Source organism: Lissotriton helveticus, chromosome 5_1 (assembly GCF_964261635.1).
Source record: "Lissotriton helveticus chromosome 5_1, aLisHel1.1, whole genome shotgun sequence".
Lineage (NCBI taxonomy): Eukaryota > Metazoa > Chordata > Amphibia > Caudata > Salamandridae > Lissotriton > Lissotriton helveticus.
Genome location: NC_136065.1, coordinates 628,854,003 through 628,867,407, shown reverse-complemented (window position 1 = coordinate 628,867,407; position 13,405 = coordinate 628,854,003).

Below are 13,405 nucleotides of genomic sequence, written 5' to 3'. Positions count from 1 at the left end.
CCTAATAATGCATTCCTTTACCACGCATGCCTTTACCTTGGAATTTCCTGTTAAAGGCATGAATGGTAAAGGGGTATGCGTGGCTAAGGTCGCAACAGCCCTCTCCCTGCCCTAAGCTACCAACCACCTACCTGGCCCCTTCCGCCCTGAGGTCCAAATACCTGATGCCCTCCTACCCCCCACGCTGTCCCTAACCCTTGATATAAATGTAAATGTAAATGTAAATGTAGTATACTTGTAAAGCGCACAGCTGCCCCAGCAACGGGGCGTCCCGGCGCTGTATAACTCTGGGGAACCCGTCCTGGCTTTCCCTGTGGGATGGTCCCTTGCTGGGAGTCCCCAAGGTGGAGCCAGGCATCCCCGGAATTGGTGGGGCCGTTGTGGAGATTAGGCAAGCTAATGCCCAGAGTTGCCGAGTGGAACCCCTGATTAGAGTAAGCACCGAAGCGAGAATTATCAAGTCCGCTGACCAAGGTCCACGACCCTGCCGCGTCGGGAATTGAACCCTGGTCCCGGGCTGACTTCTGCTCTCAGGCCTGCTGCCTCTAACCAGTGAGCCACACTACTCCATTACACTACACTACACTAGCCTGACCCCCTCCCTCCCCGTGCTGTCCTAAAAAATGACTGCAACCCTTTCCACTGCCCTTAGGCCTAAAACCCTAACCCCTATTTTAAAAAAACTATGCCCACCCCTGATCCCCAAAAAACTACCACACCCTCCCCTAAGCCCTAAAAACTAACCCAATGACCCATTCCTCTCCCCCTACCCTGAGGCTGAAAACCATGTCCCTTAACATACACTACCTGACCCCCTCCTACCCCTAAAACTACCCCAACTCCTTCTACTGCCCTTAGGCCTAATACCCTAACCCCCTAATTTAAAAAAACGACCTGACCCTCCCCAGCCCTGAAAATGACCCCCACACCCCAGTCCTGACAATGACCCCACCCCAGCCTGAGAATGCCACCCCTCCCAGCCTTGGAAATTACCTGACCTCCCCAGCCCTGAAAACAACTCCGACCCGAGCCCTGAAAACGGCCAACTTCCCCAGCCCTGAAAACTACCCCGACCCAGCCCTGAAAATGACCCCGACCCCCCAGCCCTGAAAACGACCGACACCTTAGTCTGAAAATGACCCCGACCTCCACCCCTAAAAGCGACCCCAACCCCTGCCATGAAAATGACCCGAACCCCATCCCTGAAAACGACCCCCCAAACCCATCCCCACCCTACTTACCTCACCATGTCCTCTCTTCCTGGTGTCTTCCTTCTTTCTCTGAGCTTCAGCCAGCAGCCAGACCATGCACTGCCTTAACCATGCATATGTGTGGTTAAGGTATATGCGTGGTAAGACAAGCGTGGTAGTGCTTGCATAGTCGGAACAAGAGTGGCTCTGCCCGCGTTGTTCCACCCGCTTCCTGACTTTACCATGGGGCCTAGCCCTCATAAGAGAGCCCACAATTAATAATAACGATCAGAGCAGCAGGAAAACTGTGACATGGTCAGCTATGTGATCACATCTCATCAGCCCTAGAAGCACTTATTTTGCCTCTGCCACCCACCACTCTATGCCCAGCCTCCAATACCCTATGCATCAGCCTTAGGGCCATCACTGGGCCAAAACTGGCAAATGCTATGTTACCATCAAAGTAATGCATTGGCGGGACCCTTTTCCTGTATGACTAGCAAAGCCCTGGCACCATATTCCGGCAAAGATTACAAAACCAGTGTTGTGAAACCCTGTTCTAAGTGGACTCTATAGCGCATATACGATAGTTGCACTATAACACTTGAAGCTCTAAGCAGTATTGAGATGTTTTCCCAGTACTTTGCAGTTGTCATGCCTAAAGAAACTGGTATAATTTAAAAAAAAAAAAACATTTTTCGAAAAGTGTTTTATGAGATTTGGACCACTGCCTGCTGCCCAGACACTTTTTCCAGGGTGAGGAACCTCTACTAATTTTGTGAATGGTACCATCATAACTTAAGTCCATGGATGTTTAAGGTAAATATTCAGGGCCTCATTTATGAAAAGTGTTGCATCGCTGTGGTAAAACAATGATGCAACACTTTTCTCTGCGCCCTCCTTGCGACACCATGGATGCGCCGTATTTACAGTAAGGCTCTCCATGTCGTAAGTTATGACAGATGCATCAGGAATCCTGATGTATCTGTTGGCGCAAAACTTACTTATTGCTGGAGTTGTGTCGCAACTCCGACAATGCCTGAGGGCGGCATATACACATTGCACTAGATCTCCCTTATGCCCGCTACGAAGCAGGCAAAGGTTTTGACGCTGTAGCGTCCTAGAAGTAGCGCATTGAAATTTGATAGCTTTCAAGCTTTCACTGAGCCACTTCTATGATGCTTTCATGTGGGTGAATACCCACCCTGCATACATTATGCTTGACACGGATATCATGAGGTGCAGGGGTTTACAAAGTGATGCATCTGCCTAGATGCGTCACTTTGTAAATATGGTGCAATGTGATGCATTGTTTAGGCCGCTGCTGCGTCACGAAAAGTGATGCAATGGCAGCGCAAAAGTGTTGCAAGGGGCTCATAAAAAAGCCTCTCAGTATTTGAAAGGGATGTCTACAATTCTCACCTTCCAAACTGCGAATTAGTGTCAATTTGTAAACCCATTTTAGGAGTCATTAAAAGTTTACGACCTCCTAAAATGGGATTTGTAAGTAAAAAAACTATTTTGTGGTTAAAAACACTCCTATTATGAGAACTGGAGTGTTTCCAACTGCCAAGTAGGTTAGTGAACCTAGCCTCTAATTTGGAAGGTTTTAAATCTGAGCTCTTGTGCTTCCTAGTGCCAGTGACATAAGGAAATTTGAGCCCCCCCTCCCCCCTTGCAAAGTACCTGGAGGAGGACCTCCACGCTCCTGACCAACTCAGGAGCTCTCAGGCCCGCCCCTGCACAATGCCGAAGGGGGCCCCCAGAAGCTCGCCTCCCCTCCGCCCCCCGCACCGCAGGGGCAGCGGGAGCTACTGTTACACCTGTCCTAAATGCCGCTGCAAGGCCTGCAAAATGAGAAAGCAGTTGATACAACCAAACTCTGTGCTCTGGCTTCCAAGCCCTATTTTAAATCTTCATCTGTTATATTAAAAAGTGTTCAATTCTCCCTTGCTGTGCACAGCTGTAAAACTGTCTGGAGCACACACTTAAACGATAGGAGTTATTTATGTTAAAAAATGTGTAATTTCCTCAACGCATGTATAGTGTGCTGTAGAAACCGAACGGTTAGTAAAGACGCTAGATATCTGCACAACTAGAGACAAAAAAAAGAAAACCTTCGTCTGAGGTCATGCCTCACTACTCAGGTGGGAGGCTGCTTAGGAAATTTCTCAAATGCTCAAGGGGGTGGAGGTGCAAGGCAGGGTGAGAGAGGCGAGCTTTAGAAAAGATTGGAAACAGTAGGGGTTAGGAAGAAGTCTTTTCTTCCCAGAAGTTCGCATTCTCATGTTGTGCAGAAAAAGCCACAATATTGTGAACATCTCATCTAGTGCGCCCTGCTTATTTCCTTATAAAAGCGTGTTTAACAAAGCCAGTACTTAACCACTTCGGCGCTGATGACGAGCTCAGCTCGTCATCAGTTGCGCCGCTCGCACGCTGATGACGAGCTGAGCTCGTCATGTAACGCGGCTTTTTGAAAAAAGCCACGCAGCGCGAAAATAGCCGCAGCGCGCATGCGGTTAAACACAGAATCAGGTTCAAATCCGTTGCTGAGAATTATTTTCTACAGCAGCCACAAAACTAGGGAACTCTCTCCCTTCGCATGGTAGGCAGAGACAAATTTACTCTGTATTGTAATACTTATCTTCAGGCATTTATCTGGGTCATTGTTAGCTTTTAAGCAGCAGCCGCTCCTTCATTATGGCAGAGGAGCTTTGCCTCGCCAGCTGCGAGCGCAGCAAGTGTCCCAGGCTCGCACTGTTACAGCGCAAAGGCAGGGGGCGCGGGTCCGATGAGTGCAATTGCACTATTAATGCAGGCCACTGCCAGTGCGCATGTCATATTGGTGGGCTTCCTACAACCAACCAATCTGACCTATGCACTTCAGAGCCTGCAATCCCTAGGCTGGTAAACATCCGAGGAATTGCATCCGCAGGCCCACAGCCTTAAAATGAGAGCTGGGTGAGCCTGCTCCAACCAATCCTGGAGCTGCGGTGCAGCTCCTGTATTGGTTAGTTTCGGATTGTACAAGGGAGGAAGTCCCTCCCTTTCCACCCGAGGCAGCACCTAGGAGGAGAGCACCAGGACGCCAGGACAGAGACTGCATTCAGACCCTTCAGCCAGCATATATGGTGAGTGTTTTGGGCATCGCGCCACACCATATTGTAATGTTACTGGCCTCAGCTGCTTTTAAGGTTGTGTCTTCGTAAAGCAGTAAGAAGCAACTGTGTACAAATTTACAAATAAAATATAACATAACATAATGTAACACAGCAAAGCATAACATAACATAATGTAACAGCAAAGCATAGCATTACATAACATAACATAGCATAACATAAAAATGGTAATTAACATGGATCTACGTCAAAAGTAAAGAAAACAACCTTGAGAATCTCCCTCTTTTCGACCTCCTCAGGATTTTTCTCATATATCTGTTTTAAGTATATACTTCAGAAGCATTATGATGGAAAACCCTGATTTTCTGACTGTTGGACATGGCCCTTTGTGGCTAAAGTTCCTTAAACCTTTTGCCTTCGTCTTTGACCTTTTTCTGACATTATGTTGCCGACTTAGATGCTTTGGGCACTTTGCCACTGCTGATCTGTGTCAAAGTGCAAGTGCTCCTTGCATAAAGTGTCATGGTAATTGGTTGTCCATAATTGGTATGTGTGCCTTACTAGTAAAGTGCACTATGCGTGCCAGGGCTGGTATTGCAAATGCTTCTCGTGGGCCTTCAGCACTAATTGTGCCACCCACACAAGTATCCCTAAAGAGAGAACTCAGGCCTGCCACTGCAGCGCCTGTGCGCAGTTTGCTAACTGTCATGTAGTTCTGACAAGTGCAGCCACTTGCCAGGCCTTACCCTTCCCTTTCCATGCACATCAGACACCCCTATGGTAGGTCCAAGGTACAGGGTGCGGTGTCTGTGAAAGGTAGGACATGTACTGAGGTGTGTACCATGTCATAAAAGTGAAATACACTCCGTTTCGTTTTTCACTGTTGCAAGGCCATCTAACCCATAGGACAGAATGGGGAAGGCTGTGTAATATGGTTCCAGCGTATCTTCCCATAGGCTTAAGATGGAGAGCTGAAGTTAAGTGTGCCTGAACTCACAATTTATTAACGCATCTTTTTGTGAAGGTGGTTTTTGCATTGTGTGTTTGGAAACCACTCTTTTAGAAGTGGCTTGTTTCTTTGTTCTAACAATTCTGTGTGTCTCTAACTGGTTGTGGATTGACTGTCTAGATTTGAATGTTATAGGGTCTGGGAAATGTCTTGTCCCAGGGGAGGAGTGGGAGACAGCAACAGGCTGACCTGCATCTGGAGTGTGGGGGGAGGAGTAGCCCCTGGAGGTGGAGAGGCCTGGGTTGCTGCCATAAAAGAATGGCTCCACCTCCTGCTGAGGGATTGATGAACCAGACCCCCACTAATCAAAGGAAGGAGGTGTCACTGGCAGGGAGACATCCAGAACTGGTTTGGACAGGGGTCAGTGCCCCCCTGATCACAAAGACTTCAAAGACATTTAGGGGTATAACTATGAGAGCTGAAACCCCTGAAAGTTGGACTGATCAAGAATGAAAAGGATTGAAACTACTTTGTGGTCAAGAGGAACCTCTGCCAAGGAAGAACAGCTGAAGAGACTGAAGAGAACGGCTGACCCTTGCTGTGTGTTCTGGGGCTGGCCTGCAGTTTGCCGATTCAACTAAGGAGAGGCTAAATGGCTTTGCTGTGTTCTGTGTCCCCCTGCTTGAAAGGACTTTGCTGTGTGCTGTGTCCCAAAGTAACTTGTCCCCAAGGGCTCGAGGAGAGCTGTCTTCCTATTGTGGAAACTCAGGAACGCCAAAGTCTCAGCGGCGCTTTGTGTGTGTGCTTTTTACAGCCTGAGACCTTTGTAAGCATTGCCCCGGGACTGTGTGGCCCGAAACCCAACCGAGTCTCAGTGATGCTTTGTGCGTGTGCAGCCTGAGACTGAGTTGGGGGTCCGTGGTGCTGGTTGGAAAGTGCCCCGTGACTGCAGGCCCCCGCAGCGTGAATCATCGTCCACGCTGCTGTGAAGTTGTTTGTGGCCTGAGCCGTCATTGTAACGAGGCTGCGGATCAAGATCGTCGCTGCCGGCCCAAGCCGCAACGTGCTGAAGGATTACGTAAAGCTAAGGAAGTTGTGAGGTAATCATGATCGTTGTTCGCAAGAGGAATCTGCCCAAGATCATTTGCAACGGAGAAGGCAGCGCCGTAACCTGACCCTGCTTCAGTGTCACCTTGCATCGGAGCTGCGTCGTCATTGGGAGCGCCCAGCAGGACGTCTGGCATGTGTGGCCTGGGGAGGCGCACAGGAGGAGTACAGGAGTGCATTGCGGTAGATGCGCTGAGTCCTCGAGCGGCCCGGACCTGCCCGGCAGCACGGGGCCTCCCACGGAAGTTCAGGACTGTTGTCTGTGGTTGGGGCCTAGTGGTGCCCATGCTAATCGCGTCGATTAGCCTGGTATTATTCCTGCATTATGAACTGCCTTAATATGTGCATCGAGGATTGAATTATTCTCACATTACGAACTGCCGTATTACTTGCATTAAGGAGTGTGTTATACTTGTATTAAGGAGTGCTTTATACTTGCATTACGAACTGCCTTATTATGTGCATGGAGGTTAGAATTATTCTTGCATTACGAACTGCTGATTTATTTGCATTATGGAGTTTTTTTATACTTGCATTACGAACTGCCTGATTACATGCATTGAGGATTGCATTATTCTAGCATTACGAACTGCCTTATTATGTGCATTGAGGATGGAATTATTCTCGCATTACGAACTGCCGTATTACTTGCATTAAGGAGTGTGTTATACTTGTATTAAGGAGTGCTTTATACTTGCATTACGAACTGCCTTATTATGTGCATGGAGGTTAGAATTATTCTTGCATTACGAATTGCTGATTTATTTGCATTATGGAGTTTTTTTTACTTGTATTACGAACTGCCTGATTACATGCATTAAGGATTGCATTATTCTTGCATTACAAACTACCTGATTACGTGCATCGAGGATTGCATTAGTCTTGCATTAAGAACTGCATTAGTCTGATGATATGAACCGCATTACGAATTGCATAGCATTGCACTAGGAATGCATTTGAACATTGTGAAATGCTCATTAATACCACAAGAACCTACAAGTGTTTGTTGGCTTAAGAACCGGCAAAGTGAAATATTACGAATACGCATATGTTGGATTTTTATCGCTTGGTCTTACGTATTTTTCTTCTTGACAAAGATACCGCTATTTTCATACATCAGTGTGGTGTCTATTTGAGGTGTTATCACTGTGTCACTGGGAGTGTGGTTGCAAATACTCTACACATTGCCTTGAAGATAAGCCTGGCTGCTCGTGCCAAGCTACCAGGGGGTGAGAAATGGTTACCAAAGAGAGTGTCCGTCCTTCCCCTGACTAGAAGCAAGGGTCCCTATTTGGCCTAAGGTAACTGCCTCAGCCAACTAGAGATCCCCAGTTCTAACACTGACTGACAAACACTCAATCTCTTGCGGCTCTCAGCCAACCCACTGCTAGGGCACAATGAGAGACATAGAAGTGTAGAATAGTAAAAAAAAAAGAGACAGGACTTCTAGGCTTTCTCCAATGATCCACACAGAATCTAGAACAATATCCCTATTTTTGTCTGACTACTCCTACCCTTCTTTAATTTGGGAAACAGCTGAAGCAAAATGATTGTAAATAACTACACATCATAACTGTGAGAAATGTTATTGTTGGTGAAGGGGTCAAACCCAGCTTAAGCAACAGCCACAACAGTGTCAGGATGAACATCTAAAGTCACAGTGCTTAATCTTCTGGAAGCTTGACATAAAAGCAGGCAAGCTAAACTTTGAGGCAATGTGTCATGTATTTTTTCAGCACACAAACAGTAATAAAGTATGAACACAACAAGTGGAGGTTCCCGGGCTCACTATGCCACTGGATTCAAGCTAGCCTTGCTGATGAGGGGTGATGCCCTGAAACAGGTCCCATGATGCTTGTTTCTGGTCAAGGGGGGACCTGGCTTGGCAGTTCGGTCTGGACAGTTCCCATGAGGCACAGGTTCAAGACTGATTTGCATATGGCTGGGTCTAAACTGGGGTGGCATGGTGAGTAAAGAAATGATGGACTTAACCCAAATCTATTGACTGGGGGTGAATGTTTTATTTGCTCTGCATACCGTCCATTATCTGTGTGTCTTTTTCTTTATTGCCCTAGGTGCACAGGGTATGCCCAGGCCTGGGACCTGGGCTCACTGTGCCACTGGATCCAAACTAGTCTGGCTGATGAGGGATGATGCCCTGAAACCGGTCCCAAAATGCTTGTTTCTGGTCCAGGGAGGACCTGGCTTGGCAGTTCGGTCTGGACTGTTCCCATGGAGCACAGAGTCAAGACTGATTTGCATATGGCTGGGTCTAAACTGGGTTGGCATGGTGAGTAAAGGAATGATGGATTTAACCCAAATCTATTGACTGGGGGTGAATGTTTTATTTGCTCGGCATTCCGTCACTTATCTGTGTGTCTTTTTCTTTCTCTCCCTAAGTTCACCGGGTATGCCCAGAGGTGGGTCCGGGGCTCACTATGCCACTGGATCCAAGCTAGTCTGGCTGATGAGAAGTGATGACCCGAAACCGGTCCCAGAATGCTTGTTTCTGGCCCAGGGAGGACCTGGCTTGGCAGTTCAGTCTGGACTGTTCCCGTGGAGCACAGGGTCAAGACTGATTTGCATATGGCTGGGTCTAATCTGGGACTGGCATGGTGAGTAAAAGAACTGTGGATTTAACCCAGATCTATTGACTGGAGGTGAATGTTTGATTTGCTCTGCATTCCGTCCATCTTCTGTGTGTCTTTAACTTTCTAAAAGTGGCATTTTCAAAATTGTGACTTACAATCTGACTTTTTCATTCAAAGGGATTTTAAATTACAATTTCTTTTACACCAAATATAACTATCTTACCTGCTCCCAAACAAAGGTTAGCACTTAAATGGAATAAGGTAACCCAATGTAATCATATGCTAGAGGTAGGCTTCACAGTAGTGAAAAAAGAATTTGGGAGATTTTTCACTACCAGGAAATGGAAAAATTAAAAATACTTGCCCACATATATTTTACAAGGCATTTTGTCCTAGGGGCTGTCTAGGTCTACCTATGATGACATATATAATGAAAAGGGAGTTTTAGATTTGGCGACAGTGTTATTATTCTAAGTCGAATTGGCAGTTTAAAATTGTTTACAGGTTGTAATTTCAGGCCAGAGACATGTTTAGAGTGAGTACTTAAGTGGGTAACACAAAAAGTGCTGCAAGCCAACTAGTAGTATTTAATTTACCAGTCCTTGGTATATGTTACCACCTTATGAGGGACTTATGAGTACATTAAATATGCCAATCAGGTGTAAGTCTATTTTGCCATGTTTTAGGGAGTGAGCACATTAGCACAGGCTAGCAGTTTCAAAGTGCACAAAGAGTCAGAAGGCCAAAAATGTATCCAAATTCAGCAAACATAGGAGGGTTGGAAAAAAAGTTTTGGGAGAAGACCACTGTTAGATTTGGGGGTCTCTAGTTGGCACAGATATGTGCTTGTGACAAATAGGGACTCTTGCCTCTAGTCAGGATAAGGGGATTACACTCCTAAATAACCCCTGCACACCACCTTGGTAGCTTGGCATGAGCAGACAGGCTTATCTTAGATGCAGTCTGTAAATCATTTGTGACCACATACAGTGACCCAGTGACAACACTACAGATGGACACCACACAAGGTTTTATATAAAAAATAAGTATACTTTATATAGATTTACCACAAGACCAAAAATGACAAAAATACACAATACTGTTACTTTAAGATGGTAGATTTAGCTTAGTTCAGTTCAGTTCTTAAGATGCAACACTTTGCATCAATGTACCTTACGATGCATTGCGCTTCCACGGCGAGCAATGTTGCAGTGATGGAAATGCAGCGGTGACACCCTTGTTCAGAAGTGCGACGGCAACAGCTTCAGCTGCGACACTCTTCTCCCACGATTGTGTGAAGCTTCCGCACGATGCAACAACTACAGTGGCGACATCCTTGCTCAGAAATGCGACGGCAGCAGCTCCGACGGTGGCGCGCTCGCGGGGGATGCGAGGAGCTTTCCTCGATGCGGTGCAATGCTACAGTTCCAATGGCTACACCCTTGTTCAGATGTGCAATGGCAGCAACAGCGATGGCAACACGTTTCTTCCTCATTGCGAGACTCTTCTCACGATGCGGTGCAGTGCGACAACTGTGGCGGCGACACCCTTGTTCAGAAGTGTAATTGCAGGCAGCAGCGACGGCGACACGCTTCCTCTGCCTTGCAAGACGCTTTCAGCTCCTTGCGACAAACAGTTCCTCAGAAGGCCCAAAACAGCAGCAGGCACTTCCACAAGAACTCTGGGGAGCTGGGGGTTGGAGTCTGTTGTTCCTGAGACTTCAGCAGGAGGTAAGCTCTTTTCCAAGCCCTTGGAGATCCTTGACAAGTTGAAAGCAAAGTACACAACGTTCCTTTCTCCTCTCTTTGGCAGTACGACAACCACTGCAGGCCAATCCCCTAAGCAGCACTTCAGCTTAGGAATAGTCTCTCCTCAGTTTCTTCAGGTTCCTCTACTCAGCAGAGGTTTCTTCTTGTAGTCCAAAAGTGATGTAATCTCTTGGGATCAGGGTCCCAATATTCATACCCCAAAACCCGTTGTTCTGTGAGGGGAGAGGGACCTTTGACTAGGCCAAACCAGTTCCTAAGCACTTTGCTTACAGGACTCCTGCCTTCTATTAACTGTGCAGAGACCTCAAACACCCCACAGGATGTGGAGTCAGCACAGGGGAGGGAAGGCACAGGCTTGGAGCACTTTGTTGACAAGATTCCTTCTCTCCTTTCACAGTGCAGGGCAGAGACATCAGACAAGCCACAGGAGGTGGAGCCAGCATTGTAGAGGAAAGTCCCAGCCCTATTCAGGTCCCATGTGCAACTCCTCCCTCCCATCTAGATGCAGATCTCTCTATTCACCACTGGGCTGACACACACTGTCTCCTGGAAGCCCCAACCCTGTCACTCACAAACTCCAGACAGAGGAATACACAACCTAGCAGAGGCAGGCTTCAAAGGTCAGGCAAGAAAATACCTACTTTCTAAAACTGGTATTTTCAAACACAGAATGTTAAAACCAACTTCACTAAACGATGTATTTTATCATTCTGAGTTCAGGCAATCTAAACTCGAATTTCTACCATGTTCTCTGAGTCAGTTAGGATTATAAAATGTAATAATTCTAACAGCCCATTCTGGCCTATGGAGAGCAGGTAGCCTTGCAATAGTGAAACACGAAAATGGCTGTAATTCATTATTAGGACATGCCACACACATCAGGGCTTGTCCTACCTTATACTTACAATGCACCCTGTCCTTTGGCCTACCATAGAGGTGTCTGACATGGAGAAAAGGGAAGGTTTAGGGACTGGCAAGTGGGTGCACTTGCCCAGTCAGTGTGACAGTACCAGACTGCACTCAGGCTCTGCAATGGCAGACCTTAGACACATTTTACAAGGCTGCTTCTGTGGGTGGCACAACCAGTGCTGCAAGCCCACCAGCTCCTCGGAAGTTTGTTTCCGGTCCAGGGAAGGCATGGCTTGGCAGTTCGGGCTGGACTGTTCCCATGAGGCACAGGGTCAGACTGATTTGCATATAGCCATGTCTGAACTGGGGTGGCAGAGTGGGTTAAGAACAATGATGGATTAAACCCAGATCTTTTGACTGGGTGTGAGTGTTTGATTGGTTCAGATGTTCCGTCCATCACCTCCCCCTTTTGTACCGCAAGCCCACCAGTAGCATTTGGATTTACAAGCCCTGGGCACACTCAGTGCACTATACTATGGTCTGACAAGTAAACCAAATAGCCAAACATGGAACCACTGATTAATACATTCATTTACAATAGGGAGCACTTGCACTGTGGCACTGAACAGCAGTGGCAGAGTGCCCAAAGCATCTAACACCAGCAAAACAATATATGAGTCAACAACAAAATGGACGGGAGACCCACACCAATGGTGCCAGGTCTAACAACCACCTTGACGCTGACAAGTCTAACAATGGCACTGTGAATAGTCCTCCCACCTCTGAGAACCAAGAATCTTCTGCTTAGATTCACTCTCTGATCATATGTCTGCCTTCAGTTCTGTCTAACAATCCCTGTCTTTCAACTAAATTTGCGCTGTAGAGATACCACAAGCATACAAACATACGTCAATATTTTTTCTCTGGCTGCCCCTTCACTGGGCCTCATTGATGTGTCCTCCACTGGCATGATTTCCATTTTTCACCCTTTCTCATCTTAAACTGAGCCCTCTAAGTATTCACTTATCCCTATTATGACCCTGCCTTCGGATCCATGCTTCATTGTCAGTAGCATACTCTTTAACCAGAGAGGGGCTCTTCACGCCATCCACTTGATGTTCCGCATTACCTAAGTTATGTTATCTTTCTCCATGATAACACAGCTTCTGATGAAATGCCCTTTCATTTGTCATCTTTGACCCTTCTTGATGATGTAGTCACTTGTGGAGTGATTTTCCTTGTGCGCTGTGGATTGCGTTTTGTGTTTCATTTCACCCTGGGCATTTTTCAAAATGTATGTCAATAGAAGCCCAGGGGCATCTGCAATGGAAGTTGAAATCATTTTGCACATTAACTAAAAATTCTCTTTTTGTCCAAAACCATTGTTTCTTTCATTTAGTGCTGGGTACTCATTTACATGTGGCGTCTGGTTGCCACACCCGTTGCATGAATGTCAGTGTTTTTTTCTGTGGCGCGTGGCTGTCTATACAGCAGACAACACATACACAACAGGATACTTGGAGCCATCCATTGCTTCTGCCTGAAGTTCAGCACCATATGCAATATTTGACATGCTCAAGATGCTCTCAACCTTCCTTGGTGTCTGGAGACATTTCTTCTGAAATGGACACTCGAATTACACAATGAATTAGATATTCAGCACCTCTTCTCACTTGTAATTGCTAGATATACAGTCTTTTATGCTTGCATTCAGGCATGAGACTAAAGAGTAAATAGTATTGGCAGGGTTCTAGTCTGTGGAATGGAAGACATACCACTCATAATACATATATTTCTGAGGCAGGAATGGCTTTGTTAAGCTTTATTTTCG